Source organism: Cynocephalus volans, chromosome 4 (genome assembly GCF_027409185.1).
Source record: "Cynocephalus volans isolate mCynVol1 chromosome 4, mCynVol1.pri, whole genome shotgun sequence".
NCBI lineage: Eukaryota > Metazoa > Chordata > Mammalia > Dermoptera > Cynocephalidae > Cynocephalus > Cynocephalus volans.
Genome location: NC_084463.1, coordinates 160,674,351 through 160,696,313, shown reverse-complemented (window position 1 = coordinate 160,696,313; position 21,963 = coordinate 160,674,351). Strand labels below are relative to the sequence as shown.

At 48.5% G+C, this 21,963-nt stretch overlaps 1 long non-coding RNA gene across 2 annotated transcripts; it reads left to right on the top strand.

Annotated features, from left to right (window-relative positions):
* Positions 1-12,520: 12,520 nt before the first annotated feature.
* On the top strand, positions 12,521-19,314 carry LOC134375519 (uncharacterized). Of its 2 annotated transcripts, XR_010023399.1 has the most exons (3): positions 12,521-12,841; positions 13,287-13,959; positions 17,678-19,314. It is a non-coding gene; the product is annotated as an uncharacterized LOC134375519 (long non-coding RNA). The 2 variants fall into 2 exon arrangements; XR_010023398.1 differs by having other exon boundaries at positions 13,287-19,314.
* The last annotated feature ends 2,649 nt before the right edge of the window (positions 19,315-21,963 follow it).

Here is a 21,963-nt window from a genome sequence, read left to right as displayed (position 1 = left end):
ACCTCAGCACACACATCAAGAATTTAAAGAGCTCACTGCACTGCTGTCTGCAATGGCCAGAAAACTCTGGAAATAACCTCAAAGCCATCAACAGGAAAATGGTTAAAATAACTGCACCAAAATGCACAAGATTAAATATCACGGGTCCTTAAATACAATGGTATGCATTATATGATTCCATTTTAGAGCAGATAATAATAGGATAAATTTTAGTATGTTCATAGAGGGAAAATGTCTGAAGGAATATAAATCAAGTTGTATTAGTAGTTATCTTAGGGTAGGGAATTATAGAGGAACTTCTATCTTGTAAATTGTGTTTTTCTGTAGTGTTTGAATTTTAGATATAAGACTAGTGATTTATAAATTCTGCCACAAACATATACTCTACAGTCCCATTCAATACAACAGTATATAATATAATAAGGTTAGCCATGGACTTACTTAAATCTGCAAAATTTTGGTCCCTTCAGAAGAGTCTCTGTAATGCAGCGAAAGCAGAGAATGAAGCCACAGTGTGACAAGGATGCAGAGCACTTGGCTGGGTGTCCTTCCCTCAGCAGCCTCATGACATGAGTAATTAAAAAAAATCCTGCCTAGATAAAATTATAAATTATTATGTGTCCCTGGGGCCACTATCAGCATTAAGTCCACAAATGTTATTCACACAGATGACAAGAATTCATTGTACCAATTAAAGTCTCAGTGGGTCACTGTGCACACATAACAGATCAAAGGAGGCAAGTGGCAGAAATTTTAAAGTTTCATATACATCCTGAGTCAAGCCTCAGAAAGGAAAAGTTTCATATACTGGGTGTCAAAGAGGCTATGAACAACAGATACTCTCATACTCGGGAATGCAATTTGTACACCCACTCTGGAGGGAAATAGGGCAGAATATAGTAAAATGTCTGACCCATGACCTATGACCCAGAAATCCCACTTCTTGGTACCTAACCTGAGAAATACTCATGCGTGTGCACAAGGAGTTATGCATAATGATGATCACACAGTATTGTTTATCAAAAGATTAGAAATAGCATACATTCCCATCAGTAGGTGAACAGCTAAATAACTCACCGTATGACTGGGGTAAGGAATACTATGCAGCAGTCTAAGAGAATGAGGCAGTTGTATATGCACTCATATAAATGTCCCTACTGTGAAACGAAAAAAGTCAATAATGATGTACAGTACACAACTGTATGGTACCACTTTTATAGAAAAGAAAAACAATGCAACATCTCTTTTAGATCTGAACGTAAGTGAATAGAAAAAGGGCTGGCAGCAAACAAGTAGCCCTGGTTACCTCAGGGGGGTAGGGATTGGGAGTGCCCACCTTGTCACAGTCACGTCTTAATTCTATATCATGAGAAGGCATTCATGTATAACTTCTATAATGACACTTAGAAGAAAAGTAACCCAGTTGCCTTCAATGGGAAAATTGATGAATTAACTGTGGCATAGTCACATGATAGACTCTATCCAGCAAGCAACCCAAATGAACTACACACCAGGCAAGGGATGAATCTTATCATATTAAATGAGAAAGTTCCAGGGGATTACATATGATATAATAACTTTAAAGTTAAAACAACTAATATTAAAATATATACTTAAAAAAAACCCATTTATATAAGATATTTTAAAAAGCTATAAGAAAAGAAAGTAAATGAAAGACAAACCAAAGATTTAGGACAACGATTACCTTGGCCTAGGGGGAAGCACGAGGAAGGGGGGACCACATAGGTAGAAGGACGTTACTATCCCTACTGTCCTAGTTTTTACATTGAATAGAAAATTCAGACATGCTTACCACATTATTAAAAATAATCAAGGAAGCAAATAAAAGAGAGTCACGTTATGTCATGAACCATAAGATTAACCAGTTCTATGCACTTGAGTTCCAACAAGGAGTGAATATTCTTGCCTTAAGAGGAGAAACGTAGTTCCCACTCAACAGATTTTAAAACATAATGAATAGTGATAGTCATTAAAATTCATTGCATTTGATTAGAAACAATAAAAACTAGAGCCTAAAATTTCCAGAAACAGATTCAGACAGATAATTATAAGAAGCTGATACCGACAGACCCAGAGCAAAAGAACAAAGAGAGTATTTACTCAATAAAAATTTGCTATTGCAATTTTATCAGTGTAAATAACTAATTTAAATGGGGAAGAGTATTTACTATAACTATGAGAGTATATACAGGTCTCGCTACTAAAGAAAAAGTCAGAAGCGAATCCAGACTTATCAGTTATTATTTTTACATACTTAGACTAATGTTTTAAAGTCCTTGTATAATAGATACTTTTTGCACCAACACTAAAAGGAAAAAAGAATAAGTTTGACAATCATAAATGGCAAAAGCTTACCTTCCCAACTATACAAAGAATTCATGAGCATTATAAAAGTTAATACAAAAATTTCACATGGTAAGTGGTCAAAGAAGAAAAATGCAGATGGTAAATCAAGTGGTAAAAGAGCCTCGCCAATAATTACAGAAATACAGACTAAGACAACTGAAATACTTTTAAAAGTAGCAACAAATACTTTATAACATTGGACTTGGCAAGGATTTTTTGGATATGACACCAAATGCACAGGCAACAGAAGTAAAAACAGATAAATTAGACGACATAAAAACTAAAAACTTCTGCGCAAAGGACGCAATCAGCAGAGTGAAAAAGCAACCTTATGGAATGGGAGAAAATATTTGGAAATCATATGATAAGGGGTTAAAATCCAGAATACGGAAAGAACTCCTAGAAGTCAACAACAACAAAAAGACAAATAACCCAATTTAAAAAATAGGCAAAGGATTTGAACAGACATTTTTCCAAAGAAGATGTACTAATGGCCAATAAACATATGAAAAGATGCTCAACATGGGGCCAGCCAGTGGCTCACTGGGGAGCGTGGTGCTGGTGACACCAAGGGCACGGGTTCGGATCACTGTATAGGGATGGCCGGTTGGCTCACTTGGTGAGCGTGGTGCTAACAACACCAAGTCAAGGGTTAAGATCCCCTTACCAGTCATCTTTAAAAAAAAAAAAAGAAAAGAAAAGATGGTCAACATCACTAATCATTAGAGACATGCAAATCAAAACCACAATGAAGTATCACCTCACACCCATTAGGATGACTGTTATTTTAAAAATGCAGAAATAACAAGTGTAGGCCAGGATGTGGAAAAACCGAAACCCGTGTGCACTGTTGCTGAGAATGTAAAATGGTCCAGTTGCTATGGCAAACAGTATAGCGGTTCCTCAAAAAATTACAAAATAGAAATACCATATGATTCAGCAATACCACTTCTGGCTATATATCCAAAAGAACTGAAAGGAGAGTCTCAGAAAAAATATTTGTATACCCACGTTTATAGCAGCATTATTCACAATAGCCAAAAGGTGGAAGAAACCCTAGTATTCACTGATGCATGAATGGATAAACAAAAACATACCATGGAACATTATTCAGCTCTTTTAAGAAGGAAGGAAATTCTGATCCATGCTACAACACAGACGGACCTTGAAGACATCGTGCTAAGTGAGATAGGCCAGTCACACGAAAGGACAGATCTGCATGATTTCACTTATAGGAGGTACCTAGAGTAGTCATATTTATAGAAACAGAAAGCAGGAAGAATGGTGGTTGCCAGGGGTTTGGGGGAGGAGGGAATGGAGAATCTAATGTTGCTTAATGGGGACAGAGTTCCAGTTCTGCAAGATGAAGAAGTTCTGAAGATTGGTTACACGACAGTGTGAATATACTCAACACTACTGAACTGTACACTTGAAATGGTTAAGACAGTAAATTCGTATTTCAACACAAAAAATCTTAAAATAGCAATAAGTAAAATTGAAAAAACCTGATGTTAGCGACTCTGTATGGAAATGGATATACTCACAAGAGGAAGTGCGCGCTTTCTGGGGCATCACCTGACCTGTGATGAGAGTTATAGAACCACGCATGCTCCTTGACCAGGAAGACACTAAATTGTAGAGATACTCACGACAGCACAATTTAAAATAGCCAAGACACTTTAACGACTTAAGAGACTGGCCAAATATCCTATAGCATAAATACAACGGGATAAAATAATGCAGTCATACTCTTTTGAGATCGTGGACCTCTTTGACAAGCTGATGAAAGTTATGCTTTCCACAGAAAAATAGACGGATATAGTCTCAGAGCATTCACAGACTTCCAGAAGCTGTCATGGAATTCTTGTGGCAGGATTAACAACCCTGAGAAAAAGCCATTCAAATGTGTATGTGGATCTGCTGGTACAGGGAAATGTTAATGGAAACAAAATTAAATGTAAAAACAAAACAGACAAAAATATACACACTGATTCTCGCTGGAGAAAAGGCCCAGAGCAAGGAGGGCAGGAGGCTAGGGAACCGGGAGAGGGAACCAGGAGGAAATGGCTAGAAATGAGGCTGGGCAAAAAAGGAGAGGAAGCAGGGCACAGAGAGGAAATCACTGACAATTCTCAGCAAAAGAAGAGCTGTGTGCCAAACACTTTCATTGACCCCCGTTTCACAGATGGGAAAAACCGGCGAGGCGAGGTTAAGTAACTTGCTCCCAGTCGTAAAGTTGCCAAGTGGTCGAGTCACAATTAGAACCCAGATCCATCACCATAGGTCCAAACCAGTGAAGAAGATGGGGGGACAGGCAGTCAAAGAAGAGTGAGAAACTAGAATCCCGTTCGGGAAATAATACTGGCCTGTCCTTGAGGTCTTCTCCAATAAACTGCCCTATTGTGACAACCACCCTAACACTGACAGGGCCAACTCCATAATACACTCCAGTTGGAGTACAGGTTTATATGTAAAAAATGAGACCATACAAGGGCCACAAGAAAATATAGATTAATATTTTGCAGTGTTACAACACCAAGGTCAAGGGTTCGGATCCCTGTACTGGTCAGCTGCCAAAAAGAAAAACAAACAAAAAAAAACCATGTATACTCTTGAGGTGGGAGAGATCTAGCTTAACAGCAAGTGCAAAAACCATAGTGATAAACTAACCTCAGAAAAATTGTATAACTTGTATGTCTGAAATATGATAGACAAAATTAAAAGGCAATCTACAAACTGGAAAATTATTTGCATCAAAATAACAAAGGATCATTAACATCCTTATTATGTAAATAGCGCCCACAAAACAACCAATGGAAAAATGAACAATTAAGTGGAAAGTGATACACACACAGACACACACAAAATGCAAATGGCCAGTTAATATGCGGGAGAGATGTCTCACCAGCGGCTATGCTAGCGCACACGTAAGTAGGCTGGATCTATCCAAGGAGCAAAGTTTATTTCATGTATTAACCATCCTGAGGAAAGGGAAGTCAGGTTTGCTTCACTAGTGAGAACACTAATTTAGAAAATCCCTCTCTGGAGGGCAATTCAGCAAACGAACCTAAAGTCTTAGTAAGTTTAACAGTCATTTCCTTCTAGAAATGCATTCATGTACCTGAAAGAAGTAACGGATGTGATTAAGTTTGAGTTACAAGGAAAGTTATCACAGATTATTTCCTAAGAGAAAAAAAATGGGAAATAACCTATATACCCATCTAAATGAGATTGTTTAGATTGATACAGCAACGCAACAGAACATTGTACCACCAATAAAGATGCTTCAGATGACAAGAAAATGTGTTCAATATATATTAAGTAAAAGGAGCTGCAAAATAGAATATACAATATAATCCCATTTTTGTATAAAAATGCATATATCCTATGCATAGGGGAAAAACCTCCAGATGCAACTATGCTAATAACAACTGTTAGTGGAAGATGAGGATTTTTTGTCAGTTTGCTTATTTTCAAACTTTACAATAAACCCTTTTAACATAGGAGAACTCAACGAAGAATTATTTAAAAGAAAAGAAGGCAGTGCAGCAGGGCTGAGGGGCCTGCAGGGGGAAGCCTCCAGCAGGTGGCAGGCCCTGGTATCCGACAGGCCGGAAGGTGGTGGAGAGGGCGCCCTCACTCAGAGGAAGGTCAGGGCCACGCTCCTTAGGAGGTACACCTTATCTTCATTTTTAGTTTTTATTTTGCTATCTTCCCCTTGCTGTTTCCACTCTTCATCTGTATATTTTGTGTGCTGAATATGAAAATTTTAAACATACCACAAATATCTGTAAGCCTATTTTGGCATTTCTTTATTTAATACCAGCACTAGGCCATAATGAGAACTACACAAAGCCAGAGGTTAACATTTCCTCTAGAGACTTAAGTACACACAGAGAACTTAGCTCCAGCATTAAAGGCCCCTGGATTCCTCTAATAGTCATAGTAAGACAAACCACAGGCAGCTGACAGGCAGTTGACAGGGTGGAGGTGGGGGCTGTTACTGTCAATCCCTTTATAAGTGTCCATTTCTGCAGTTCTGTGTCTGCAATCTGGGCACACAGAGGGGCCTTCACCAATACTTGCTCTTAGTCTGTTTTCCTTTTCAAAAGAACTTCAAATTCAACTTTTACTATTCTTAAGCCCCCTTACTTTTAATTTGCACAAGATCACCAGGCGTCCACTCATTGAATTCCTTTGTATCATCCATGGCCTGGGAGTCCAGAGAAAAGGCTGAATTCAGATCAATAGATCTAATCATGAGGGTGCAAACTGATCAGCAATGATTGCCAACAGTCATCAATACATGCAGACCCCCCCCGCCCCCCTGCCCTGACCTGAGATTAACTGTGGGCAAAGAACTAAGTCCTCAACCCCTAGATCAGGGTGGAGGTGAGAAGGGCAGTGAGCTTAGCCCTTTGCTCTGTATTAACGAGCCCCACTTCATAAACACTTCCAGTATCAAACACACCCCTGTGGATAAATTCTTTTTCAGCATGCCACAGTCTCTGGGAAAAAGAATCCATTTACATAAGAGGCAAGAGTTCTGTAATCATCTAATAAACAACAACAGTAAAAACAGTTCTGAAAAGAGGACAAGGTAGGCGGAGGGATGTTGGGGTAAAAAGCAAAGCAGAGGGGTGAGACAGGAAAGGAGCTTAGATCGTTTCTGGGGGATGGAGGAGAGGGGTGGCGAAGCAGGGAGAGGACCTGGAAGCTGCACACAGCAGAGCCCTGAGCCTCCGCCAGAAGGCTTGCTGGGCAGCACTGTGACTTCTTTCTGGCATTTAACTTGTCAGTAGAGTACATGTGAAGGGTCACCAAGGTACGAGGAGGCAGGCATACAAGCTGCTCCCAAGAGCTAGGAGAGCAGCCAGTCCCCGCTGCCTTGGAAAGAGAGAATCCATCAGGCCTGAAGGCCCCCACCGTGTTTTGGTTCCACCTTTGCCGGTTCCAGTTAAGGTCCCATTTCCCTCCCTGGCAAGCAGGCCCTGCTGAGCAGCACACATTTCCCTTTCTGCTCCAGAGGGGATGCAGTGGTTTCTCTTCACAGCCAGAGTTTATCTCTTCTGAGTCAAAACCTCACAGCCCCAAAGAGGTAACACAGAACTGCAGTGTAAGTCTGAGTACAGAACACTTCCCAGGATGAAACGGCTGCCACTCCCCACCTAGGACAGGGTCAATTTACACCATGACGCACACTCTGGATTCCAAGTTCAACTCTTGCCCTTTGCACAGACTTTGCTTGCTTAATATAGCACTTACACAAGGAAGTCTCAACCTTTTAGTCACTTACCAAAAGAAAAAATGTAAGCCAAAGTCAAAATGTGCTTCCAAACCCAAATCCCAAGTACATTCCAGCCTCCCAAAGACTGCAATTATGGGAAACACATATTACATGTCCGTTCTAAAACAAAAATATGCACCATTTGGTAATCTGGCCAGGTAATGTTCAGAATATTATAGTTGAAGTACTCCCCGCCCACCCAGGCACCCACCTTCACTGGCTGTGTGGTTCAGCATCACGTTCTGCACAACCATTACCAGTTCCCAGTGAGCAGAACACCCAACCCCCACCCACCCATCTGCAGACCATTCAGGACATACCAGTTCTAGTTGAGGTTACCCCACTCTACTGTTCCAATTACTTGGAACTAGTGAACAGTGAATCTAGACCTAAATCTACAATATGAAGAAATATCCAACTTCATTACAAAGACAACTTGATAGGGATTAAGAAATGTCGAAAAATGTGACATAGTAATACAATTCTAATGAGCTCAGAACTCAAACCTTTATTTGTGCTGTAAAGGGGTATAAAATGATTAGTAATTATGTACATGATGCAACAGGACTAGTTCTTAACATACACAGCAACATACAAGTACTTTTGACCACCAACTTTTACAGTGTCAATTTCACAGCAGCATACCTAAAGACGTTTCCCCATACATGCATAACTAATACACATTAAATTCCAATGACAATAATTGTTTATATCACACCCAAGCCACTGGGTAAGAATTGAACTACCATGCCAATATATTTTTAAACATTTTTTTTTAAAAAAGGAACCCAGAACACAGGAAAATCCCAAGTAGAAAGTATTGGGGATTTTAAATTTTTAAAGTGAAATTTAAAGGGAAGAGAGACACGATAAAAAGCCACTGGTACTACTTCACCAATTCAATAGATGCAGTTCAGAAACAAAGAGTCTTGACTTCTCTGAAAGTTTACAGACCTCATCTAGTAAAGGTCCCACCTCTCCCCCTGCCCCCCCATCCCCAGTTTTGCTCTTATTCCAACTGATTTTGGTTGATAATTTCCCCTCTAGTCCTGGATCATTTAAAAAGCATACTCAAAAACACAATGGGTTATTCACTCTAAGCTTAGCAAAGGTACATGGATTCTCTTTGATACCAAATATTACAGTAATTTTACAGTGACCACAAAAGGTTATTTCATTATCCTTGTTACAATGACTGATTTGAAAACATAAGCAAAGCTTTTGCTGTTATTAATATTGACCAAACACAGAAAGACAAAAGATGTGTACGAGCCATGACTTATGCACAGAACGCCTTTAGGAATCATTACATTTTCACTTTGCTCAGAATTTTCAATCATAAAATATCTCATTGATGAAATGTGAATTACAAACCCAGAAGTCCATCTAGTCTCATTTTACATACACATTTAAACACTTTTAAAGCCCACAATTCAGGCATTTAAAAGTCCTTCCTAAGATTGAACGCTCCTGAAAATCACACACCTTCAAAGCTTCCAATAAATCACCCCTGAAGCTTGTAAAGCAGTGAAGGATGTTCTGCTGATACAAATTTGAAATGACGAATCTTTCGAGTAAGTAACATTGAGGTTTTTTTTTTTTTGGGCCGGTAAGGGGATCGCAACCCTGGGCACGGTGTTGTCTGCACCACTGAGCGCACGGGCCATCCCCCTATATAGGCTCCGAACCCCTGGCCTCGGCGCTACCAGCGCTGCACTCTCCTGAGTGAGCCACCGGGCCGGCCCAACATTGAGGTTTTAAGACATATATTTTCAGAATCTTTCCCACCTTGCAGCATAGCAAAACAATTTTGCTTTTTTCCTTGCACTGAAAATTCTAAGCATTTTAGAAAAATTTCCAACCAACTTTTCAATGTTACCAAACGTTACCAGCATTAACAATTTACAAGACAAACAAAAAAAAAGAACAATTCACTACCAATTAGTTATCTTTTCTGCTCATGAACTCTATTAAATTCCCCAGAGCTCTGCCGTCTTTATTGAGAATTCTCTTCAACCCACGTTCCCCACACCCCCGCATTCCCCGCACCCCCACCCTCCCCACACCCCCACCCTCTGTGCTACATGCCTAACCAACCCTCTCCCCTTCATCCCCCCACTCCCAGTACCAGAGCCAAGCTGCGTCCTCCCCTTCCTACAACTCCCACCTCAGGGTCCTCCTATTGGAATGCCAAAAATACTTTGAAATTTAATCAGGTAAAATTCAAGTTTAAAAAACTGGAGCAAGAACCAAAGTCACTAGAGATACACCCACCACCCAGACTAGACCTGCCATCTCTAACACACAGAATTTGGGTATGATCAACTTGCACCCTCCCAGATTTTAGCACAACACAATGACCCCCTCAATTTGACAATCTGCTTCATATAACATATCCCTCCTGCCTAAGGCATTTAAAATTGAACAGCTTTCCCCAACACCCAAGTTATAGCATTGCACTAAGAATTCCTCCGACTAACACACAGGCAGGCAGGCAGGTGAGAAGGTGGGTAGGTGAGAAGGTGAGAAGATGGGTAGGTGAGAGGTCACCGGGCTCCATCTGCAAGGCATCACTGTGTTGTGTGGCATCAACGCTAAAACGTTCTACAGTTTAAGAATCTTCTGGAAGCAAGGTTCGTAGCATAGATTTAGTATGACCGGAGGCTCAATTTAGAAGATGCAGCATCTGAAAACCTCTACCCCCAGGAAAGGAGGGGTGCCTGCTGGCATTCATGTGCCCAGAGGCTGGTGCTCCCAGAACAAACATTCACTCAAAGCCGAAGTCCCCTCAAGCTGGATGCATCTGCTTTGGACTTTGTAAGATCACCCCCTCACATACGCTCATCTGAAAACCTTAAATGGTGGCCTCCTGAATACAAGGCTTCCTGAACAAGGCCTGGAAACATGCATGCCATTGGAGAACTTCCTCCTAAACCTCTGGAATCTCTGGAAATTCCATCTGTAGGCATCAATTTAGGCGGGCTCTCTGCTTCAGGGTCTCCCCTCCTGCACTGCTAGGACTCACACTGGCCAGGGGCTCCATTCCTCCTGGTGCCATCTGCTCGCCATGATGAACACTATAGTAACAAACCACGGTCCATGAAGCATTTTGTAACTTTCGGCTGGAATCATCACGGCGAGCCCACCCGAGGGTGCACCTTCAATCCCCACCCTCTCCACAAGCAAGCAGCACCAACCCGCCCCGACCCATCCCCTGGAGTCTCATCGGGGACAGCCTTTGCTCCTTCTTTGCTCCTTCACCATTCCCAGCAATACCGACTCCAACAGCGTCTCTGAAACTACCCCAGCTACTCCCCCAGGCTTACCAGATTACCAGAGGCAATGTTTTAAGTGAACCGATAACCTCGAGACATTTAAAGGGAGGAGAGGGGAGAGGGAGCTCACAGAAGAAGTTAGCACCAAACCTAGAGAAAAGTCCAAAGGAAAGCACTGCCACCTGGAAAATAGAGCGTTGGTCAGTATTGTCCCCAGACACACAAACATCACGCCTCTCAGCAGCCCCCGCCTGTCACGTTAGGCGCCACACCAGTATGCGGTGAGGCTGGCACCTTACCTCCGCAGTCACTCCTCAGACCACCCCTCACCTCTGACCAGGGGCCTCGCCTGGCACCCAGCCCTGGACTCCACTGGCCTGGGCCGAGCCAACATTACATACCACCCCGAGCCAGAGCCGTCAGCCCCACGAAGCTAAGCTCAGCTTCCACGAGACCAGGCCTCATCCCCAGGCGAGTTCACAACCCTTCGTCTGGAAAAAAACAGGGCTGCTGGCATGGACAAGTTCAAAGTCGGGCCTCCCAGCCCACCTGCAGCCCAGTACCCACTGCTGCCCTTCCCGATCGCTTCCGGGGCCTCAACTGCCCAATTCCGCCCGCCTTCCTCCTTCCTGCAACCAAGGCACTGGGGTCGCCCAGCCCACAAAAGAGCGGCGCCCTCGCAGAGGTCAAGTTCCCCTTCTCCGGCAGGCAGCAAGGGCAGCCTGGCCCGCAGTGCAGCTGTCCCCCCTGGGGGTTACTGCGGGCACAGTACCCACAGCCCTCCCACCACGGTGCCCCCAAGCTCTCGTCTCCTCTCTAACCTTCTCCTCTCACCGCCACCCCCCCAGTCTCATCTAGCTCGACCCTTCCCCCCATCTGTCCCCTGAGGCCCTAAACTGGCCACTTCCTCCCCGACCACTAAGCCCAACCCCAAGGCCCTCCCTGTCACTAACTCCTGCCGGACGGGCCACAACTTTTGCTTTTATAGCCCTAGGTCGCGTCACTCAGGGCATTGCTCAACGGGACGATTCCTCCACGGTCACCGGAAAAAAGTCCCTCCCCCCCGCCCGAGGAGACCCCCCCCAGGGGCGGTCCACGGTCTCCCACGGTGGCCTCCCACTCAGATTGCTCAATTCAGCCCCGCTTCCCCCTCAGCAGTGCTTCATGGGACTGAGAACACACCTCAAAAGTCACATTTGGGAGACAGATGCCACGGGACAGAAATCCCCTTTCCTTCTGGTGCGGGGAATGGTGGTAACACGGTTCCCTGCGAGACTGGCTCGCTACGGGGGGCGGGCTAAGGCCGCTCTCCCGAAGGGGCGAAGGGAGCTGCCGGGGTCGCCTCAGGTCACCCCCGCGACAGAGCCCCGAAAGAAGGGCCGGCAGAGCGTCTGGAAAATTCCGAGCGGCAGCGGAGGGATCTCTGCAGCGGGCGCATCGCTCGGAGGCGGGCGGCGGCGGCGGCGGTGGGCGCGTGACTCCGCGGGCGGTGGCCGCGCCTCGTGACGGTGACGTCAGCGCCGCGGCGCGCGGGTGGGGGTGGGGCCGGGGCCGCCCGTCGCGGGCCTCGTTAGGGAAGCGGGACGTCCCGCTCGCGCCTGTGCTGACAGGCTCTCTGGCTAAGAAACCGTCCCACGTTGTTTAAAAAATGGCTGGGAGCAAGTTGGGGGGAAACACTGAGCTCCGTGGGGCTGCCTGGTGGCGCGAGCGGCGTGCGTCCTGGGTTTGTCATTCTCTGTCACCAGGGGCCTGGGCAGTTGAAATATTTCAGAACAACAGGGATCCCTCCTGGCCTAGGACACTGATCTTCATGATGAATTAAGAGGGGAAAAGGGAATTGCAAAATAATGTAAAAGGAAGATGTTTCTGCGGAAGACAGTATGTGTAATTGCGTGGGAACAAGACCAAAAGGGTACAGATTTTCAGACCATTTTCCTTTGGGATGGGGGTGGGGAGAAAGGGGGTTTTCTTTTCTTTTTTAAACTGCGTTTGGGCGGGGCACTTTGTCCCCCGTGACGGGCCTCAGGGAGTGGGTTGGTGACTGTGGGGCGGGGGGCAGTGCCCGCTGGTGGCCCGCTAGGAGGACCCCCCACTTGGGTCTTACAGAAGCAAATCTGATGAGCTCTTGTCTCCTCTACCAAGGCCAGGCAGGGCCCGAGTGTTCGGGAGGATTTTGAAAAGCATAGTTGGCATCTCCCTTCCCTGTGTAGTGCCAGGGGGAGGAGAAACCACAGCTCCCCCTGTGCAGCCCTGGCTCCCTGAGGTTTAAGGTAGAAGTAACCAGAACTGAGAAGGGCATCTGGCAGGAACTTTTGCCAGGAAGCCTCCTCCCAGGTAACCATCCACACCCCAAACAGGACCACCCTGTGACGACAGGCTCCCTTGGCGACCAGGAGGAAACTGGTGAAGGTGTTTTTCCTCTGCCTCTGCAAGATGACATCTGCACACAGGGCAGGGCCCAGGCCGCACCCCTCCCTGCAGTTCTCGGAAAACTGGTGACTCTTTCTCATGTGACTCTCAGCACGGAAGGTCGAGTATGCGGCAAGCCCAGGCTTGTTGACTGGCGCCTGCTTAGCCGAGCTCTTCTGCCAGGGCAAGATTCCCACAGCTCACTCCTCTCCTAGATCTGCCCCACTGGTCTTGTCCTGGCAACATTTCCAGGGGTGGTTTGGGGTGGGATGAAAGAGCAGTGGGGGAAGAGGGAATCGCCTGTCAGAATGATCTAGAAAGCTGGGAGGGGGTGTATGAAATCAGCCCAGTGACCCTTCCCTGCTGCTTCACAGTACCAGGCTGTGGAGTCAGCCCTTTATTTACCTGAGAAGGCGCCTGGGAGGAGGGTGTTCGTAGCTGTACTGCTGCATCAGGGGCCCAAGTTGATACCTTGCTTTCCTCTACCTCTGGTCTCAAAATCTCTCATTTACATATATCATTCCCGACTCCCAGAAACTGTCCTAGATTTGATTTTTCAAAGAGGAGGAGGAAGGAGAATCAGCAATGCACAAAGCATAGACTTCTCCATCACAAAGAGAGGTAAGACTTTGTACCCTTGTGTCTGGAGCTGCCCCAGCCACCTACTGGGGGCAAAATGGCACGATTTCAGGGGGTCCTTGTTGAGAAGTTCTCCTGGCCTCTAAGTCCCATAGCTGGGAAAGGAATGTACTTGAGGAGAGATTAAGTTGAGGGCAGAGAACCACACAGATTTTCTGGCCTGCCTTAGGGGGCCAGGGCTGTGCCCACAGTACAGTGGACCACATGGCCCCGGTTCTGCATTCTCCTTCTCCAAATAAGGCTAAAAATACCACCACCCTGATGGAGGACAGGGGCAGGGCGGCCAGTGCGTCAGCAGATTACTGAAGACCAAAACAAGCTGTTCCAGCAAACGGCAGTAAACAGAGGACCTTAGATCCCTGGGTGGGGCTGGGTGGTGATGGGCCTGCCCCAGCTGGGAGGGTGGCCACAGTTTGCTCCTTCCTGGGCAGCTCTGGGTTGGAGGGGAAAGAAGAACTGGAAGGAGCCCCCTGGGCAACATCCGAATTCCAGGGTTGGGCACCCCCCCCATCTTCCAAGCCCTTTCTCAGGGCCATGCCACTTGAGATCACCCGTCTCCCCAGTGACTGGCCTCCTCATCTTGTTCCGAAGCCGGCTCAGCTCTGTTGTTTTGAAACATATTGATAGTGCTTCAGGTTTACACCAAGGGCAGGACGATGACAGTGTTGCTGCTGCCCGTTGAGAATGTGCCAGAACTCCTGCCCCCATCTGCCAAGAGCTCAGTTCCAGAGCTGTGGCCTCCTGAGTCATCTTGGGCTCCTCACTTTCCAGAGACCCCTGGCCTGGGCCCTTTCCCTCTGAGCCCTAAGGCCCCTCAGCTCAGGGCCTGGGTCAGGAAACTGCACAGTCACTATGTGCTGGCGGGAAGCCTCGCCTCACAGCAGCCGTGCAGGAAAACGACCTGGGCCCCACCCCCAGCCCCAACCGGCCTCTTCCTGTGTGGCCCCGGCCTACTCGGCCGCCACCTCTTAAGTGACTGTGGGCAATTCCTTACCATCTCCCAGGCTTGCTTTCCCCATTCTGTGTGCCCCTCCTTGCCCTAACATTTCATAATTCTGATGAATGTTGTTTTGCCTGGAACGTTCTTCACTTAGTGGCTGTCTGGCTACCCGCTCTCAGTTCTTTCAGTCGTCTGCCCCAAGGTCACTTCTCAGAAAGTCCCCTGACTGTGGCTCTAAAAGCCCCCCACCCCTGACTTGATCTCCTCGAAGGAGGGGTTTCTGTCTGTCTTGTCCTGGATCTCTTTCCCCCTCAGAGTCCTAGGCACATAGGAGACCTCAGTAAATGTGTGACTGCTTGGTTTATGTTTTGTGGAGGTCACTCTGACCACTGTGAGGCTCTCGGTGAATATTTGTGGACTGACTGAAGGAAGGAAGTGTGTTTCCAAGTCAGCTGCAGCTCTGCAAATGCCCAGATCTGTGGGCCTGTGCAGCCCTGGGCTCCCAGGTCAGGAGTCAAGGACAAAGAGGGGCAGCAGCTGCCCCAGATGGACTGGTAATGCCTGGGCAAAGGAAACTAGGGTACCTCTTGGCCAAGTGTTGTCAGAAGACATTTGAAGGAGAGGGCATTGGAGGGTGGAGATCCCCCAGTCCTGGTTTTAGAAAGCTGGGGAGTAGGTGCACCAGCCCATCCGCATTTTATGCCCTCATTTTCTTGACCCACGTGGCCCAGGAAGCAGGTAGCCAGAGGGAACAGAGGGGGAGAGGGCTTCTCAGCTTTTGACCCTTGTCTCTCCTGGGGGTATGGGGTCTGTGGGCAATTGGTCCCGGATGCCCCTTTCTTGCTACTCCCAGGCTTCCTCCTAGGGCCAGGCCTTAGGCTGGGCCTTCCAGGAAACAACTCTGATGATGTCGGTCTCCTGCATCCGGATTCCCAGGACTCCCTGTTCCCTGGCATGGGCTCCCCACCCCCTCTTGAGCACTTGGCCTTTTGCCCACTCTCACAGGCCCTTAGTTCGGTGCCCAATCCTGCCAGATACACCCACTTTCTTGAGCCCTGCCCAAGCAGCCTCCCTGCAGAACACCCTGTCTGCCCTCCTCTTCCAACCCCTGTGCTGGCTTGTGGTCACCCGCATCTCCTACAGCCCCTGATCCTAACTATCACAGCACTAGCAGGTGGCCCCATTCGCACCCCGAGCTCCCTGTGCCGAGCACAGGAAGGCCTGTGGGATGAGCGGCCTGGTCCCACAAGCCTTGCTTCCCTCACGCTGCCCTATGCCTCCAGCAGCCCCCAGACCTCCTTTGCCCCACTGTTGCTGACTAAGCAAATCCCAACTTTCCTGACCCCACACTTTGGCCTGTGCCCACCTTTCTAGCCTTGTCCCCAAGCCCTCCCACCAGGAATCTTGGGCCAGCTCCCGGGGGGCAGGGAGCCGGGCCAGGTGCTGACGTCTTGTCATCTCCCATCCATGGTTTGCAAAGCCCCCAAGAACCCCCTTCCTTCCCCAGGGTCTGCTAGCAGCCCCATTTCCACTAGGGTCCCTGCTGACTGGAATATCCTCAGCCTGGGCCTTGCTGAACACTGGTTGTTTAGAGTGTCCTTGAACCTCTGAAGGAGACTTTTCTGCTCCAACGCCCCTAGTCTGACTGTCACTTATGAACAAGTCCACACATGACACCAGGGCTCATGTGGGCAAAGTAGAAACCCTCTGGAGGCTGCTGACCGTGACGTTGCAGGGGAGACCTGTACTCTCATCGGCTCAGAATGTCAGCAGTCACTGCCACCCTCACCAAAAAAATGACAAGGTCAGATGGGCAGGAGACACAGAGGTCATAGGGAAGAGCTGAGCCTATTCTTATTCTCCCTGTTGCAAACTGTGTCAAATAGCTTAAAATAGCTGGAAGGCTCAGGATGTGTGGGGGATGGGAGGTGCTGGGAGTGGGGCCCAGGGCAGCTGGGAAGGAGAAAGGGGCTGGGCAGAGGCCAGGGACAGTCAGCTCCTGTGGGCTGGGGGTGGAGCAGGAGGGAGATGACTAGTCCCAGGGTGTGCCCACCCTATCTCCTGGGTTTCTCCAAATAGCCCTAGTTTTAAATACTTTGACTAAGTTGTCATTTAACAGAAAAATAAAATAATTCCAAAGCAGAATCTGTTTCTGGGAACTGGATCCTGATCTTTGGAAGACTTGGGTCCCATCACCAAGCTGGAGAACCCAGGGGCACCCCATATCTGGTGCACTTGGAGGTCTGGGACCCCTCATCATGGACTCAGAGGCAGGAGGAAGGTTGGGGCAGTCAGGAGCCAGGGCACCCACTCTGAGAGGGGGTGGGCATGCAGTACCAGACCCACTCCCTAGATTCTGTCCCAGCACGACCACAGTTCCAGGCTGTCTGGATCGGGTGGGTGGTGCTAGAGTCACTTCCGTAGCTGAGCAGGAGGAAAGGGCGGGCTCAGCTGCCCCCTGCTGGCCCAAACTGGACCAGCAACCTGTGGGCAGTGACCATGGCTGCACCTCAACCTGTTGTCAGCCACTGGGGACGAGAAGGTCACCAACTTGGCACCGGATTTGCTGCTGAAGTCTTGAGAGCCAGGCCCAGCCCTATCCCTGCATTCTGGGTGAAGCTGGGTAATCCACCTGCCTTCTCTGAAATGTGGGGTGGATTTGGACAGGGAGAAAGTGCCAGGTGGCTCTAAAAGGTCCTCCCAGCCAGGGAGGACAAGCAGTGAGAATCTGTCCCAAGGTCGAGGTCTGTACTTCCCTAGGGTCACAGCTGTCAGTGTCCCTCAGGCTCAAGGTCACAGCCAGGTGTTACAACACCAAGGTAAGTGGTTTGGATCTCCATACTGGCAAGCCTCCAAAAACAAAAAGTCCCAGCCAGGCTTTGCTTGGCTGCCCTGCCCCACCCCATGCCCTCTGACTTGGCTCCACTTATCTCTCTCCTACTGAGCCTGTCAGGCCCCTTGTGTAGGAAGCCTTCTTTGATCACAGGTCCTCCTCCCTGTCTATTGCCAGTTTCTTTATCTTTTTTGGGGTGTGACCAGCTCATCTGTCAAGGGCATCGTGTATACAAAGTGTCTGGTTATCCCAGTCATTTGTGTTCCCATCTCCATTGTCCCCTGGAAAGCTGATGGGACTCTGAGCTGACACACTCTTGGCCAATTCAGTTGCTAATCTTGCAGCCCCGTGCATGGGGAGCAGCTAGAACTCCTCGGAGGCCCCTGGCATGCTCACCCCAGCCCTCTCCTTCCTAGCTTTATCTGTGTCCCTTGAGCCTTTGTCTTTTCACACAGTGTGACAGCTTCCTGGGTGGCCCTGCTTTTCTGAATCCAGGAGGGTCTCTGGCCTCCTGTGGGTCTCTCAATATGCTGGCATTCTGCTGGACGGTGACAGCACGAGGCCCTCAACAATGGGTCTGGGCTGGCCACTTGCTGGGCTGGAGTTGTGGCGGCAGCTGCCTGTGCCCAGCTAGCTTACGGTTGGGAAGACCTGCAGGAGTGTCCCAGATGCTGCTGAAAGTGGTGGAGAATAGCACAGAAATGTCCCACAGAAGGGACAATGGGATTGCATGTGTTGACTGTTCTGGTCACTTCTGTTACCTGAGTTCTGAAGAGTTAGGGAGCACAGACTCCCTGGAGAGTCTCAACAGGGCCTCTTCTGGCCTGGGGGGCCTTTGGAGCCAGGTGCTGGCTGAGCCGGGCAGTGTGTACCCGGTTGGCAGGGGTAAGCCACTCCTACTGCTCCCTGCAACCCAAGGCAGCTGGTATTTTAAAATAACAGCCTCTGATGCATTAAAAAGCCGGAAAGAAGACCAAGACAGTAAACCTCAGGGTGATGTTATGGGTTGAATTGTGTCCCACTCAAAAAAATGTTGAAAAAAAAAAAGGTTGAAATCCTAACCTCAGAATGTGACCTTATTTGGAAATAGGGTTGTTGCAGTTGTAATTAGTTAAGATGAGGTCATAGTGGGGTAGGGTAGGCCTCTAATCTAACATAACCGGTGTCCGTATAAGGAGACAGCCGTGTGAAGACAAGAAACACACATGCTGAGAACACCACGTGAAGGTGCAGGCGGAGGTTGGGTTCATGCAGCTGTAAGCCAAGGAACACCAGAGATGGCCAGCAAGGCACCAGAAGCTAGTGGCAGGCAAGGAAGGATTCCCCTGCGGGTTTCAGAGGGAACATGGGGCCCTGCCCACACCTGAATTTTGGACTTCTAAACTCCAGTACTGTGTGGGCAAGGAATGGGTAAAGGGCCAAGTGTATATTATTGAATATAATAATTCTGATATGAGCATCACAGATTGCGTGTGGGTGTTGATGTTCAACCCTGTACCCCACAAATATGTACAATCAACTTACAATAAAAATAAAAATAAAAAACTCCAGAACCGTGAGACAATTGATTTGTTTTTTTTTAAAAAAGAGGTACAAAAACTTTTATTTCATTATTAGCCAAGTACCTTTAAAAAGATAATTGTACAAAGCATCTCATGAAAAATGATTTCTGTTGTTTTAAGGTACTTTGTTTATGGCAGCCCTAGGACACCAAGACAGGTAGGAAGAAAATGACCTGTGGATCACAATGGGTCTTATGAACAAGAGAGTGAACGAGTCTGATGTAATCACATACGGATGCAGCCATCACAGGCTGCAGGTGCCTTCACCTCTGTCACCCAATGTCACCCACAACCCCGTGGAGCAGGGGTAATTGCCACCACTACACAGATAAACCAGGGCTCACAGAGCTGACTTCTGGCCCTACAGTGGCACGACCACCTCCCTGCCTCTGCAAGTCCAGGTGCCTGCCTCCCATGTGCAGATGTGCACAAAACAACTGCACCCTCGGGGGTGCAAGAACTTGCCACTCTTGAGCTCTCACTGCCAGCCAGGCTCCAAGGCATCACCTCACGTCCCCCCATAACCTGAAGAAGTACAGACCTTTACCATCCCCATTTTAGATGGGGACATGGAGGCCCAGAAAGGTGATGTAACTTGCCCACGGCCACATGGCAAGGGGAGGGAGAAGGTTGTATAAGGAATCAGGTCTTGGCCCTGCAGGGTAAGAATGATCTGTCCGGGAGGACATGGGAGGGAGAGGGAATGTGGGCTGGGGAAGTGTGAGGAGGCCAAGGCAGGGAGGGGGCTGAAGGATGCCTAGATTTTCCAAAGGGAGAGGAACCTGATTGAGCAAAGGTCCTGAGGCAGGAAATTGCAGGGTGTGTTCTACAAACAAGTGGAGCCACTATGTCTGGTGGGCAGAGGCCAATCCAGGACTTGAGAAACATCATTTTAGGGGCCTTGTTTAAGAAAAATTATTTTAAAAATCTTACTTTGCCAATTTTATAAAACCATTTAACACATTGTTAGACCCTCCCAGGGCTTTGGAAGGGGCAGATCATGAAGCTTGGGCTTCATTCATTCCAGGTGGGCCAGCATCTGGGCAGGCAGGTGTCCCAGGGGGCAGGAGGGGGTGGAGCTTATGTTGCTGACAACCTGCTCAGAGCCTGGATTTGGACTGGTGCTGCCTCACAAGGGTGACTAAACCAGGGACCTGGTGACAGGGACCTTGGTGGCGGGGAGGCAGGAGAAAACACCCCATGACATTCCAGTACACAGCATGGAAGAGGAGAGTGCCTCAGGGACCAGGAAGCCAAGTCTCAGGGGACCAGGAAGAGGGCACCAGACCTGGCTCCCTACCGAGATCTGGTTCCCAGTGGGTCTCCCTCCTCCAGTCCCCTCTTTGGCCATCTCAAGGGGCCCTGGAATTGGGATCATGGGCTCCATGCCCTTGGAGTCCTGAGGCCTCACCCGAGCACCCAGCCTCTCCCAGCTCATTTGCCGGGTCCCCCAGCAGGCCACATGTGGTTGCTACTAGGGGCTGACTGGTCACTACGTGAGCTGAGCAGTGAAGGACAAACTGGATGCAGGAGAACCAGGGCAGGGGCCCAGTGCCCTCGCCTTATGCCCCTGTGGGGTAGATGCAGATAGAGCACCAAGGTCCTTCCGTGGGGACGACTTGTTGAACATCAAGGTCCTTCTTGCTGACGACTGAAATGGTGAGCATGTGTGTGTTGGGGACACATTCTGAACTTAGGCCATGAAACAACTGGAGACCAAGAGGTGGAGACTGGATGGCAGTCTTGGGGGGGTGGCTCCCCTGGTAAAGTGGGCTGCAGAAAGGGCTGGCCTGGAGCAGTGGCTCCTCCATGGCCCTGCGAGGGGGTCCTCGAGTCAGCTGTGGAGCCTGAGACTTCACAGGGACAGGCAGCCCCTCCTGCTCACTGGCCTCAGGGCAGGGTGCCCAGCCCAGAGCAGAGAGCATGACAAGGCCTCAGGGACACAGAGTAGCAAAGAGGCTGGTGTGGTGGGTCTGGAGCATCAAGCAGGGGAGGACAGAGACGGAGGGGTGGTCGGGAGGCAGAATAATGCCCCGAGATGTCTCTGCCTCAATCGTGGAGCCTGAATATGCCAGGTTATGGCAAAGGGCAATCGAAGTTGCTCATTGGCTACCCTAAAGATGACCCTGGACTACCCAAACTGGTCAGTGTAGTGGTCACAAGGGTTCTTGTGGAAGAGGGTACAGAAGAGTCAGAGAAAGACGTGAGGATGGAAGGAGGTCCGAGTGAGTGATGGGAGGACTCCGCTCACCTTACCAGCTCCCAAGAGGAGGAAGGAGCCAGGAGCCAAGGGATGTGGCAGCTTCTAGAAGCTGAAAAACGAAACGGATTCTCCCCTAGAGCCTCAGAAAGGAGGGCAGCTCTACCCACACCTTGTGCTCACCCATTGACACCCGCATCAGACTTCTGACCTACAGACGTGACACAAGGAGTGCGTCCTGGTCTAAGCCACTAAGGCGTGGTCATTTGTTACAGCAGTGATAGGAAACTGACAGGGTGGCTCCAGGCCCACCAGGCCCAGGCTGTGGCGCTCCCTTACCCACATGTGAGGGGCCTGTGCCATCGCAGGCCCCGGCTGCTCATGTGGCCCCAGTTCTCCTCCCAGCTGCCAGGCATAGTGCTTTGAGATGACGAAAGAAGCTAAGGCCTAC